Source organism: Sminthopsis crassicaudata, chromosome 4 (genome assembly GCF_048593235.1).
Source record: "Sminthopsis crassicaudata isolate SCR6 chromosome 4, ASM4859323v1, whole genome shotgun sequence".
Lineage (NCBI taxonomy): Eukaryota > Metazoa > Chordata > Mammalia > Dasyuromorphia > Dasyuridae > Sminthopsis > Sminthopsis crassicaudata.
This window is the reverse complement of record NC_133620.1, coordinates 148474062-148487353: the sequence shown is the minus strand read 5'-3', so window position 1 is coordinate 148487353 and position 13292 is coordinate 148474062. Positions and strand designations below refer to the sequence as shown.

The following is a 13292-nucleotide window of genomic DNA, read 5'->3' as shown; positions in this document are numbered from 1 at the left end:
TTACTGTAAAGGGCTAGAACTGAGCAATGCACTTGGATGATGAAGCACGTGAGACTAATTGCCAATTGGACGGTTCTCTATTAACTTGTTTAAGGTTGACCCTCCCCAGCTGTTCTGTGCTGACTTGATTGGTGAGACAAAGAGAGGGAAGTGACTTGTGTGGGAGGAGTAAGAGAAACTTGGGTGGTGGAACACACACTCACTTGCACTCGTGACCTGGCGTTGGAGGTGACAGTAAAGATCTAGAATAAAGACATTTAGTGGTCCTGACTCCTGCTGATTTCTGGAAAGATAAGAGTTCCAGCATTTGGCATCCAACGTGTGGCTGGCACTCTACTTCCACCGAAGTCCTCCTGTGACCAGGAGATTAGGTGAGTATTCTAATAGAAATAAGGAACTTACCTTGTTAAGGACTAAATCAGCAATCTCTAGTAACTGAGATGGGGCAGATGTTAGGTAAATCCTGGGCCTCAGCTGACCCTGCTCCAACCCCAGCCCCTGCCTCATCTAGCTATGCTATAGAGGATATAATTAAGATAATTGATGAGAAAAGTTTACTTGTTCCCATCCCACAAATGAATAATCTCTTACACTCATTGATTCGCACGTCCCCTTGGTTCTTAAATGAAGAAAAACGACGTATAGATAAATGGAAGCTAGTGGGACTTGAAATGAAAGAATTTTACTCAAAAAATGGGAATTGTCAAATTTTCCCAGAGGTATTTTATCTATACAACTTGATTCTATTAGACTTAAGCTATTGAGAAGAGTTTAGAAGAAGGAAGAGTTCTAAAAAGGCACTGAGAAGGAAGTGTGAGGAACAAAAGATAGAAGATAGGCAAACTCAGGACATTGCCAGAGGGCAAGGGGATTTGAATGAGGAATCTGAGTGTGTAGACTCTGATTGTCCAGAAGAAATTTCAACCCCACCTAGAGAGCAGATTATTGATCAGCCCACATCCACTCCACCTTCAGGGACTGAGGGAGGAGGAGTAGTGGGAGGGGCGGTGACATCATCAGCGCCCCCCCTCCTCCCACACAGAGCCCCCCCTTCCAACAACTGCCCACTCCTGTAACTAGATTAGAAAGAGGGCTTATTGAAGCAATTGAAAATGGAAAAGAAGTAGATAATGATTTCAAACTTCAAATTTTTCCCGTGATTCAACAGCATAATTCTGCAGGTCAAGAGAGTAGAAGATATGCTCCTTTTAATATGGATGTCCTTAAAAACCTGAAAAAATCTTGCACTGTCTTTGGGGCTACATCAGATTATGTTAAGATGTTAATACACAATTTGGCTTATGGTGGTAACAGACACTTTGGTGAGGCAACTTGCTAGAGACAATGCCAATGAGGTTTGTAGAAGGATTATACTAGGACTACATAAGGATGCTCCTTTAGAGGAGATCATAAGACGCTGTGCCACAATGGGCACAAATACCTTTTATAGCCAGGCTATGGTGCAGACTTCCCAAGATCCCAACATGGGGAGACAGGATCCCTTTTGGCAAGGGACTTCCAGAGAAACTCGCCAGTGCTTTCAATGCAGTAAAGTAGGCCATCTGAAAGCTCAATGTTGGCATAGAGACAGAGTGAGAAGAGAGGCTGGGAGAACAAGACCCAAAACCCCATGTCCAAAATGCAACAGAGGACTCCATTGGGCCTCAGAGTGTAGACTGATTCAGGGAAACAGGATGAGGGGCCCAGCTCCAGGGCCCCAGGCAAAAAACACTTGGGGCATGATGGCAGCCGATGCCACACCCAGAGAGTGCCTCCAAGTCCAATACCCAGACATGACCAGTCAGCCAGGAAGCCATCTGAGGGGAGAGAGGGATTACACAATCAGTCAACCAGGAAGCAACATGATGGGAGAAAGGGACTACAATTAGGGAGGATAGAGTTGTATGCAGCTGGGACAATTGAGATACCCCCTGGAGAGGTGAAATCTGTTTCTCTCCAGCCTATGGATCCCTTGCCTCCAGGCACAGTAGGCTTGACCATTTCACCTCCTGAGAGTACTTACAAGACAGTGTTCATTCATACACTGATGTGGGAAACTGGGGAATGTGTAGGTAATATCCCAGTCACTAACACAGGGAGACAATGTGTGACTTATCAACCAGGGGAAGTAGTAGCATCAGGTTTATTGATACAGACTCCTAATAAGCAACCTGGTGACAGTCACCCATGTTCGGACTCCAAGCAGAAAAACCCAGGAATATACTGGACAGCAGCTGTGACAGCTGACCGACCTATGCTCACCATCTATATAAATGGCATAGCATTAGAAGGACTGGTGGACACAGGTGCAGATCGCACAGTCATTAGAGGTGCCAACTGGCCCAGTCACTGGCCAAAGACTAAGGCAGACACCTACATGTCTGGGGTAGGAGGATCAATAGCAGCTGAAGTTAGTGCTACCCCTTTAAGATGGGTATTTGAAGGTGAAACAGGAGTTTTTACTCCTTTTATAGTTGAAAAAATCCCCATCAATCTGTGGGGAAGAGACATTTTACAACAATTAGGGTTAAAAATGAGTACTTCGGTTTTTTAGGCAGGGCTGCTGTTGAAGGCCTGCCAACACTTTCACCTGTTCTTATCCAATGGAAAACTAATACACCAGTGTGGATAGAACAGTGGCCCTTAGGTAGCGATAAAATTCAGGCCTTATTAGACATAGTACAGGAACAACTTGATGAAGGACACTTACAACCTTCTCTAAGTCCTTGGAATTCCCCAGTATTTGTTGTAAAAAAGAAATGTGGAAAATGGAGGATGTTGACTGATTTAAGAAAGGTAAATGAACAGATGGAAACTATGGGAACTCTTCAGCCTGGACTTCCATCTCCTACTCAGTTGCCTAGAGAATGGCCTCTGTGGGTTATAGACATTAAGGATTGTTTCTATTCTATCCCTCTAGATAAGGAGGATATGAAAAGATTTGCTTTTTCAGTGCCCAGCGTTAACTTAGCTGAGCCTTATAAAAGATATGAATGGACAGTTTTGCCACAGGGAATGAAAAGCAGCCCTACTATGTGTCAAATGTATGTTGCTGCTGCTCTTAGTCCAGTAAGAAAAGCATTTCCAAAAGTAATGTTATTACATTACATGGATGATATATTGGGATGTGCACCTGAGGAACAAATGTTAGAAGCATGTCTACAAAAAACCATAGAAACACTAAGGAATTATAAATTGCACATAGCTTCAGAAAAGATTCAAAGACATGCTCCTTTTCAATATTTAGGATATGAAGTATATCCTAAGGTGCTTACAGTACAAAAACTCTCCTTAAGAACAGAGAAGCTAAACACCTTAAATGACTTCCAGAAATTGATAGGAGATATCCAATGGATGCGTCCCGTGCTAGGCTTGACTACCTGTCAATTGCAACCATTATATGACATTTTAAGGGGAGACAGTGCTTTAAATTCACCACGCCAGCTTCAAAAGAAGCTCAAGAGGCTTTGAGACAAGTTGAACTGGCTTTATCCAATGTGGTTGAAAGAGTCACTCAAAAACCCTTGGAAATATCAGTTTTTGCTACACAAGAGGCCCCCACAGCAGTCCTTCATCAGGAAGACCATGTGATAAAGTGGGTCAACCTCCCAGCACAACCAGAACAAAGCCTTACTCCTTACCCAGTGCTTGTGACTAGAATTTTATTAAAGGCCATTAAACGAGCAGTACAATTATCTGGGACAAGACCTGACAAGATATATACCTTTTATACTAATGCACAAGTTAATGTGTGCTGCGAAACCATCCCAGAGTGGCAAATTTTATTAACCATGGCTCCAAATTTTGCACACGGGTCTCCATTAAAGATAACCAGACTGCTACATAATTGGCAATGGATTCTTGAAGAAAAGGTTTCTAAAGTTCCTCTTAAAGGACCAACTATCTTTACAGATGCATCCAAACATAATATTTGCACTGTGTATTCTTGTGACTTAACTATAAAGAAAGTAATCAGAACTCCTTTTCAGTCCACTCAGCAGAATGAATTGTATGCAATCATTCTAGCTCTTGCTTATTATCCGGGAGACATAAATATAATATCTGATTCAGCCTATTCAGTAGGTGTGGTACAAAGAATTGCCACAGCCCAAATAAAATTTGTAGCCTCCAATGTATATCAGCTCTTTAAAGAGCTTCAAGAGCAAGTGAGAAAGCATCCAGGTAAGATTTATATTTTGCATGTCCATTCCCATAGTGGACTTCCAGGTCCTATTTTTGATGGTAATTCAAAGGCAGATAGCCTTCTAACCATGCTGGCCAGTACTCCTTTATTTCAAGAAGCACAAGAGTCTCATTCTAAATATCATCAGGCTGCCCGAGCTTTACGTTTGCAGTTTGGAATAACAAGAGAAGAAGCTAGGAGCATAGTAAAAGCCTGTACAGCTTGCCTTCCTTTCCATGCTCCTACATTCTCTCCAGGGAAGAACCCTCGTGGTTTGAGATCTAATGAAATTTGGCAAATGGATATGACCCATTATAAATCTTTTGGTCATCTATCTTTTATCCATGTCATGGTAGACACCTTTTCAGGATTCACATTTGCAATGCCAGCAGCAAAAGAGACAGCCCGAGTGGTAACTGAATTCCTTATACAAGCATTTGCAATTATGGGTGGGCCACAAGCAATAAAAACAGACAATGGACCTGCATATACTTCTAAACATTTTACACACTTTTGTGCACAGTATAAGATTTTACACACCACGGGCATACCCTTTAATCCTCAAGGGCAGGCAATAGTAGAGAGAAGAAACAGAGATATTAAGACACTCCTCCAAAAACAAAAGAAAGGGGGAGCCACGGGTAACCCTAGAGAACTTCTAAATTTAGTTCTCTATACCATTAATTTTTTAATTTTTGACAAAGATGCACTGGCTCCGGCAGACAGGTTTTATAACCCACCAGAAGGGCAGTGTCCAGTGCGAGCGGCTCCACTGTCTTTAGATAATCGCCAAGTGATGTGGAGAGACCCAGAAAGTGGTGAATGGAAGGGACCAGATAGGTTAACTGCTTGGGGGAGAGGGTTTGCTTGTATCTCTACAGATGGAGAAGGAATCAGATGGGTGCCAACGAGCCGTATTCGCCTTGTCCATCAGAGAGAGACAGAGCAGACCCTTGAAACAAAGGAGAAGGCCCAAGAAACATCGGGTGGTTCCATTGCTGACTGTGCCCACCACTGAAAGAACCTGGCAGTTATGGCGTTTGACCCATGGACATCAAAAACTGTTGGACTTGAAAATCCTCAGGAATCATTGGATTCTCTGAGACATCATAAGACTATTGTAGGACTTGAAAGTCTCAGGAATCATTGGATTCTCTGAGACATCATAAGACTATTGTAGGACTGAAATCCTCAGGAATCATTGGATTCTCTGAGACATCATAAGACTATTGTAGGACTTGAAAGTCTCAGGAATCATTGGATTCTCTGAGACATGATAAGACTATTGTAGGACTGAAATCCTCAGGAATCATTGGATTCTCTGAGACATCATAAGACTATTGTAGGACTGAAAGTTCTCAGGAATCATTGGATTCTCTGAGACATCATAAGACTGTTGCTGGACTTCAAAATCTTGTGGGGATCATTGGATTCCCTAACATATAAAAAGACTGATGTGGGACTTCAAAAACTTGTGGGGATCATTGGATTCCCTAACATATAAAAAGACTGATGTGGGACTTCAAAAACTTGTGGGAATCATTGGATTCCCTAACATATAAAAAGACTGATATGGGACTTCAAAAGCTTGTGGGGATCATTGGATTCCCTAACATGTGAGGCAATGGACAATAGATTGGTTTTGGACTATCTCTTGGTTGCTGAAGAAGGGGTATGTGTGTCTGGTGTCTACATACCCTCCTTCTAGGACTTCTGGAAATCTCTTACAATACCATGTTGATTTATATTGTTTGTTATATCACTACTTGCATGTACAATTCCTGTTTGTTACACCACATCGAGTCTGCACTGACTGTGGGGAGAGTCACCACTAATAGCCTCTGTGTCATTGCTATGTGCTTGTGTAATACCTCCCATGTTGATGGGTTTGTGCATACTTGTCTCTAATAAGGCCCTTCAATCCAGAAACCCGCTAGCAAATCCCCACTTCTCTTTGGTGCTTCTCATCTCCCTTCCTGAGATGTCAGGGAGGGCGTGATTATCTCCTTTTTAGTGCTTTCATCTCCCCTCCTGAGAAGTCAGGGGGGGCGTGATCACCTCCTTTTTGGGGTTCTCATCTCCCTGAAAAGTCAGGGATGGCGCGACCTCCTGTGGTCTAAAACAAAAGAAAGCGGGAGATGTAAAGGGCTAGAACTGAGCAATGCACTTGGATGATGAAGCACGTGAGACTAATTGCCAATTGGACAGTTCCCTATTAACTTGTTTAAGGTTGACCCTCCCCAGCTGTTCTGTGCTGACTTGATTGGTGAGACAAAGAGAGGGAAGTGACTTGTGTGGGAGGAGTAAGAGAAACTTGGGTGGTGGAACTCACGCTCACTTGCACTCGTGACCTGGCGTTGGAGGTGACGGTAAAGATCTAGAATAAAGTCAGTCGTTTAGTGATCCTGACTCCTGCTGATTTCTGGAAAGATAGAGTTCCAGCAGAAAAAGAAAACGAAAAAAAAAAGAAAGAGAAAGCCAGTTTTTAGTGAGCAATTGAAGAAAGAAAGAAGGGATGAGAATGTGGAGGAGATTTGGCTAAAAAAAAAAAATCCAATCCCTTTCCATATACACAGCTACCAGTTCAATTTGGGGCCCTTATCATCTTTCACTAAGGTTTTTGATAACAGCCATCTAATTGGTCTTTTTGCTTCAAGTTTCTAACCACTCAAGTTCATCCTGATCACCACTGCAAAAATACTTTTACTTAAGTTTCCTTCTCACCATGTGAATCACTTACTCAACCAACTCTGATGGCTTCTTTTTCCTCTAGTATAAAACATAAGCTTTGTTTAGCTTTTAAAGTCCTACACATGCTGGCCTTTATCTACCTTTCCAACCTCAACAGGAATGATTTTCCCTTCTTGGACTGTGTGAGCCAACCAAACTGATTTTTTTCTGCATTCCTCACACAATATGACATCTCCTGTTTCCATGCTTTTGCACAGGGAATTTTCCATGTCTCCCTCCTTACTTCTGGCTCATAGACACCCTCTCCTTCCAGCAGATGCAGCTCAAGCACCCTTCTGCATAAAACCTTTCTACATTTCACCACTGCTAATATCCTCTCTCCAATGATATGGTGGTAAATGTTTAACAATTGTCTCTCTCCAGGAAAATGTACCCATGACACACTTTAATTTTAAAAAATGTACCCATGACACATTTTAAGTTTAATTGGCATTACACACATTTTCTTCATTACTTAAATGAATCTATAAAATAATAAATTAAGCCCTAATTTATAGCATTTTTTGAATTCCAAGAAATATTCATATTGAAATTTTAACAATTGGTTTATCTAATCATGTGACTCAGGCCAATCATTTAATCCTTTTTGCCTCAATTTCCTCATCTGTAAAATGAGCTGGAGAAGGATATGGCAAGCCACTCCAGTATCTTTGTTAAGTAAAACAAATGGGGTCATGAAGAATCATGGCTGAAACAACAAAACAATTTATTTTTTATGCTTTAAAGACTTCTCTGGATAGTTGATTAAATAGAATTTCCACAGGTTGTGATTTTTTGCTGTTTTGCTTAAGTATTTTCTTTAAACACCCTGTTACCTTGCTTTCATCAATGGTTTTGTTAGGCTAGCAGTCTTAGCCCAGATTTCTGATATCTGATGGAGAGGGGTAGTTTAGTGACCCACATTACTTCCACATCTTTCTCTTATTACAATAGTGACACTCACTAGCAAGGGCAAAATTAATTAGCTTTATTTAACCTGAAGGTTTTCTTATTTGGACACCTTGTTTGCAATGAAAAAAGCATGGAAATTATACTGAGTTGGATTCCCTAAGGACAAAAAGACTGTTATTTAAATAGTGCTGAAGTGTTTGAAAGACTTTTCCATACAGGATTTCACTGGAGCTTCAATTCACCACTACTCCAATAGGAAAGTGCTGTAAATATTATTATACTGTAGGTATTATTAGAGCTATTTTTTTCTCAAACTATGACTAACTGGGGCTTGGCCTGGGACCTATTGTTGGCCAATCAATGAGAGCAAAAATGATTTAGGTATAAGGCCTTAAGAAAGAAATTTAGCCCTTAAACCCTAAAGTATCTTGGAAGCTTTCAGAAATTAAAAAATATACATTTTATATTCTTTTGGACAGAGCATGCCCCATAGGTAAGAGTATGTTATCTTTTGTAGAAAGAGAGGGAGGGAGGGAAGGAGGGAAGGAGGGGAAGAGGGGAGGAGAGGAGGAGGGAAGGAGGGGAGGACGGGAAGAAAGGAGAAGGGAAGGAGGGGAAGGAAGGAAGGAAGAAAACAAAGTTGTGTTGCCAAACTGATCAGTTCAGTTGGATCCTCAGTGAGTCAGTTCTACTCACAGAGACTTGTTTTTCCTTTGTTCTGGAAGAGGACCATGACATTAGGGAGGTGATACCATGCCATGCAAGTGAATTGGATTTAAGTGAGGGAGATCTGTGCAAAGTCACCAGCTTTACTCTCTCCTCTGGAGCCATCTGGTCCAGTGTCCAGATATAGATCAGGAGAACTGGAGATGGGCCAATCTTAGACTCTTGTAAAGGATCCCTGAGGTCATTCAGTCCAATTTTGTTCCTAATGCAGGAATCTTCTTTATAACTCAGACCTCACAAGAACTTCCTGAAATGCTGTTTCACAACAATTCATTCATAGTCTTCCAATTCAATTTCCTGTATTAGGAAATGAAGTTAGCGGCTTATATACACACACATTGATGAATTACAAAGTAAGACAGATGAACCGATAAGCCAGTGACATAAGACTAATGGGGTAAAGAAAAGAGAATCTGGCTCCTATGGTTATATTTGCAGGTCATAGAATCACAGAATGTTAGAGCTAGAAGGGACTTCAGCATGACTATCTAGTCAGCTATGGTGTGCAATGAATAGAACAAGGGCTTAGATAATTATTTCACAAGATTGTCAACATCAAATCAAAAAGTATTTATTAATCACCTACTATGTTCCAGGCACTGTGCTAAACTCTGAGTTATTGTGCAGGAAACTTTCTGTGTTACAGAAGTATGAGATGTTACTAAAAATAAATATTGCTCACTTCATCCTTATTGGGGCCTGGGTTTTGGTACTTAAAGGTATAGGGTAAAGACTGTGATTTTAGACTATCAAATCTTTAATTCAATCCAATCTAACTAAACAAGCATTTATTAAGCCCCTACCATGTGAATGGAAGTGCACCGAATCTTGGCTATAAATGATGAAAAACAATCTCTGTCCTCAAGTTGCTTACAAGGCTCTGTGGTGTACATAAAGGAAAACAACAGATTTAATAACAGTTTATTTCTTACATTTGTCCATTGTAATGGCCAAATGAATCAACTGATTCAATTGACTGTGATGAATTGAATGTTTATTCATTATATTTGAAGAAAATGTCAAGTCATTTCAACTCCCCCCTGCCCCCCCCCAAAAAAATGAGTGAATTGACTGTGCATCTGACAAAGGCTATGAATTCGCACAGTAATTGAACTACTGAATTCAGGGGAAGGATAAATGAGAAAATATACTTGGCTTAACAGTGATTCTTGGCATCTGTGAAAAATTCTGTTTCATAAGAATGAATGCCAATCAGATATCATGGAGGCTTGTAGATAATAAGTAAGAGCATTTTCTTATTAATTTAGCTGCATTTGAAATATAGTTAAAATAAATGTTTAGCAAATGAAGAAAAACTGGCAGAGGAATGACTTTTAAAATTTTAAAACTATAAGGAGAATGAAGTAATAAAAATATAAGACAAGGTTCAAGAGTCTTTGGTAGTACAGTCTTAATACTGTACAATGAAGTATTTATTTATGGATTAAAGTTGAGTATGTATAAAGTAAGCAATTCACTATTAGCCAATGTTTTGAATAATTCAGTTCACAAGGCATGAAAGTAATTCTTTTTCATAAAAAATAAAGGCTAGTTAAAAAAAATGACCAAAACAGGGACTTTATCACAATGAAACATTTGAAAATATGTCTCCTTTAGGGGGATTCTTGGGACCCTAGCTGAAAATCTTCCTACTTCTATACAGAATTGCTTATCTTTTTACATGCTTTATAACTATTTGGGTGCCTAATAGTAATGAATTTTTGCCAGGGGCCCTGTGAGAATATTCAAGCAGCTACAGTAGAGGGAAAATTGGTTTGCAAGAAAAATATTATGAAGATGAGCGTTAATTGTATTTATTGCATTATCTATGCAATGCCCCAGGGGTACCCTAAAACATGAACCACCCTGACAGCTCCCTTTGGTTTAAGGTCTGCTGTAGATATGGGTCAGTATCCATTCATAATTGTAACTCATGAACTTCCATTACGTGTGTGTGTATTTTAACAATCTGAAGACATGTCGATTCAAAGCACAGGATTTTTAATTAGCATAGTAAAATAAAAGACAAAAACGGATTCCCCTTCTCCTAACTTCCATTGCCTTAGATTATTATGTAACCTCAGGGAAAAGAAACAGTCCAGGAACACGTATAATTAGAGAATATGTGTGGAAGGATATAAGTATAAGGAACATGCATAACTAGAGCACGTGCATGTCTGTATAACTCATGATTGAGTACTATGGTGATGTCACTGAGTGAGCAGGTGCCTTTTTTATGACCTTTGTGCTGTTAGATGCCTTTGGGAACATCTTCAGAGGGGCTAATCTTTGCTGAGCTGCTGTCTGTGGTCATCTTCTGGTCTTCAGCTGTGTGGCCTTTTTGGTTCCTTTGATGCTCTCTAATGTCATATTTCACATGCATCTGTAAAGTAGTGTCTTCCTTGCAAGCCTTAGCTCTTAAATCATCATCTCTGTCAATTGTTTGTTCAGTTGTTGTGTCTTTGTGACCCCATTTGGAGATTTTTGAAGGAGTTTGCCATTTCCTTCTCTAGCTCATTTTAAAGATAAGGAAACTGAAGCAAACATGGGGAAGTGATTTGCCCAGAATCATACAGCCCAGCACTCTATCCATTGCACCATCCAGCTGCCCAGAAACTGTTACTAGATCAGCGAAACTTCTTAGAAGAGGCAGTGTTGCCCATTATTTATGGAATAGGAAGTCTTGGGTTCATATTCCCAGGTCTGCCATTCACACTCCTGGGTGACTTCAGGCTTTCTCCTTCTGCTTTTATGGGCCTCAGTTTCTTACTGCTCCTCTGAAGAATAAGTAGGTTGAATTAAAGCCTCTCTGTAGTCCCTTTTATTTGTAAAGCTGATGTCATCTATAGACACAATCCTCCAGCAAAGAAATAAATATATCCAAAAACATGCTGTGAATTTGTAGCCAACTGTAGAAATACAAAAACCACCCACAGAAACTCTTTTCCATATAAATGTCCAATGTAAGCAAACAATGAAAATATTACTTATGCAGCAAAAGTACTTTATTTCACAACTCAAAGAAAATCAAAGGGCATAGTTATTTGTGAATTTAAAATCAGTTGTAAAATAACAATCACATCTGGATTGGGTTTCTTACCTTAAATTATGCTACATGCGTTTAGTTCCTCTGGATTCATTCAAGCGAGACAAGAGGAGGTTGGTTAATTTTTTTTTTTTAAGGCTATTAGAGATTTTCCTTCTGATAATCGTCTCCAGAGACTGCCCATTGCTCTCTGGGAGGAGATCTGCTGTCTCAACTCAATCTCCAGACCACCAACTCTGACTTAGAGTAGAGACTCTTTCCTCCAGAGAGCTGCCCTAACTCTGGCCCAGACAAGACACTCTCTCCTTGCTCAATGGTGTCTTCTATTATCCTCCCAGAGAATGGACGTGGAATAACTCAGGGGCTTCTGGGAAAAAATACTTCAACCAATGAACTTGCTCCTCCTAAACATGTAAGCTCCTCCCCAGGAGTTCACAGGGGTAAAATTCCCCTAAAGGCCGGAACTAGAGAATTGTTAAGTACCGATTTAGCACTTAGTAAGAACCTATCATCTCATTGTCTCATTAGCACTTAGTAAGAACCTAACAAATAACAATACTAATAACTTTTAGTATAATGCTTACCATGTGCCAACTACAACATTAAACACTTTAAAAATATATCTCATTTGATCTTTACAACAATCCTAGGAGGAAGGTGCTAATATTATTCCCATTTTACTGTTTAGGAAACTAAGGCAAACAGATTAAGTGATTTAAGTTACATAGCTAATAAATATTTGAGACTAGATTTGAATTCAGATCTTCCTGACTTTAGACTCAAGACTTTATTAAAGATGCCACCTCTTGTCTCCTCATCCTTAAAAAATTCTTACCATTTCCAACTCCTATCCTACTCTGTCTCAACACCTTGAGAAAGTCATCAACACTGGGTATCCTCACTTTCTCTCTCATTTGCTCCTAAGCTCCCTAGGATCTAGCTTCCAATTTCATCATTCAACTGAAACTGCCTTTTCCAATGATTTATTAACTACTCTATCTTTCTCTCCTGATCTCAAACTGCCTACTAGATAGCTTACATTTGATTTCTTATAAGCATTTCAAACTTAGCACATCCAAAACAGAACTCATTATCTTTCCCCCAAACCATCTCCTTTTGAATTTCACTTTGTTGTTGAAAGTACTAACATCCTCCAGTCACCCAGGCTTACAACCTAGGGGATGCTGTATCCTCTCTCTTCTCTTCCCTCTCACACATATCCAATCTATTGCCAAATTTTGTAGTGTCTGCCTAAACAGAGTCTCTCATTTATGTTGCTTTTTTCTACTCATACAGCTAAGACTCTAGTTAAGGCCTCATTATCTTGTCTGGACTCCTGCAATGGTTTAACTGTTCAAAACATTAGTGGAAATCTCTTGCCCGCTGCGGTCCATATTTCACACAGCTACTAAGGTGATTTTCCTACAGTGTAGAGCTGACTGTGCTACCCTTCATCATCTCCATCCCCAAGGAGCACCAGTGATTCTCAACTGCCTCCAGGGTCACATGTAAACTATTCCAGCATTTAAAGCTTGTCACAATTTGGTTCTTTTTTTACCTTTCCAATATTCTTATATTTTCTTCACTGTCATGAATTTTATGTCCCTGCTACAATGACCTATCCTATCTCCGGCATTGCTTTGACTATTCCTCCTACGTAGAATGCTCTCCTGCATTCACCTCTATTTCTTAGAT

At 40.1% G+C, this 13292-nt stretch overlaps 1 protein-coding gene across 1 annotated transcript in view; it reads right to left on the bottom strand.

The window, feature by feature from the left end:
• EPM2A (EPM2A glucan phosphatase, laforin) overlaps positions 1–12039 on the bottom strand; it is a 190504-nt gene extending 178465 nt beyond the window's left edge. The window contains exon 1 of the mRNA XM_074309616.1: positions 11652–12039. The gene's annotated coding sequence lies outside the window, so the exon portion shown is untranslated. The remainder of the gene's footprint in view (positions 1–11651) is intronic.
• Between the last annotated feature and the right edge of the window lie 1253 nt (positions 12040–13292).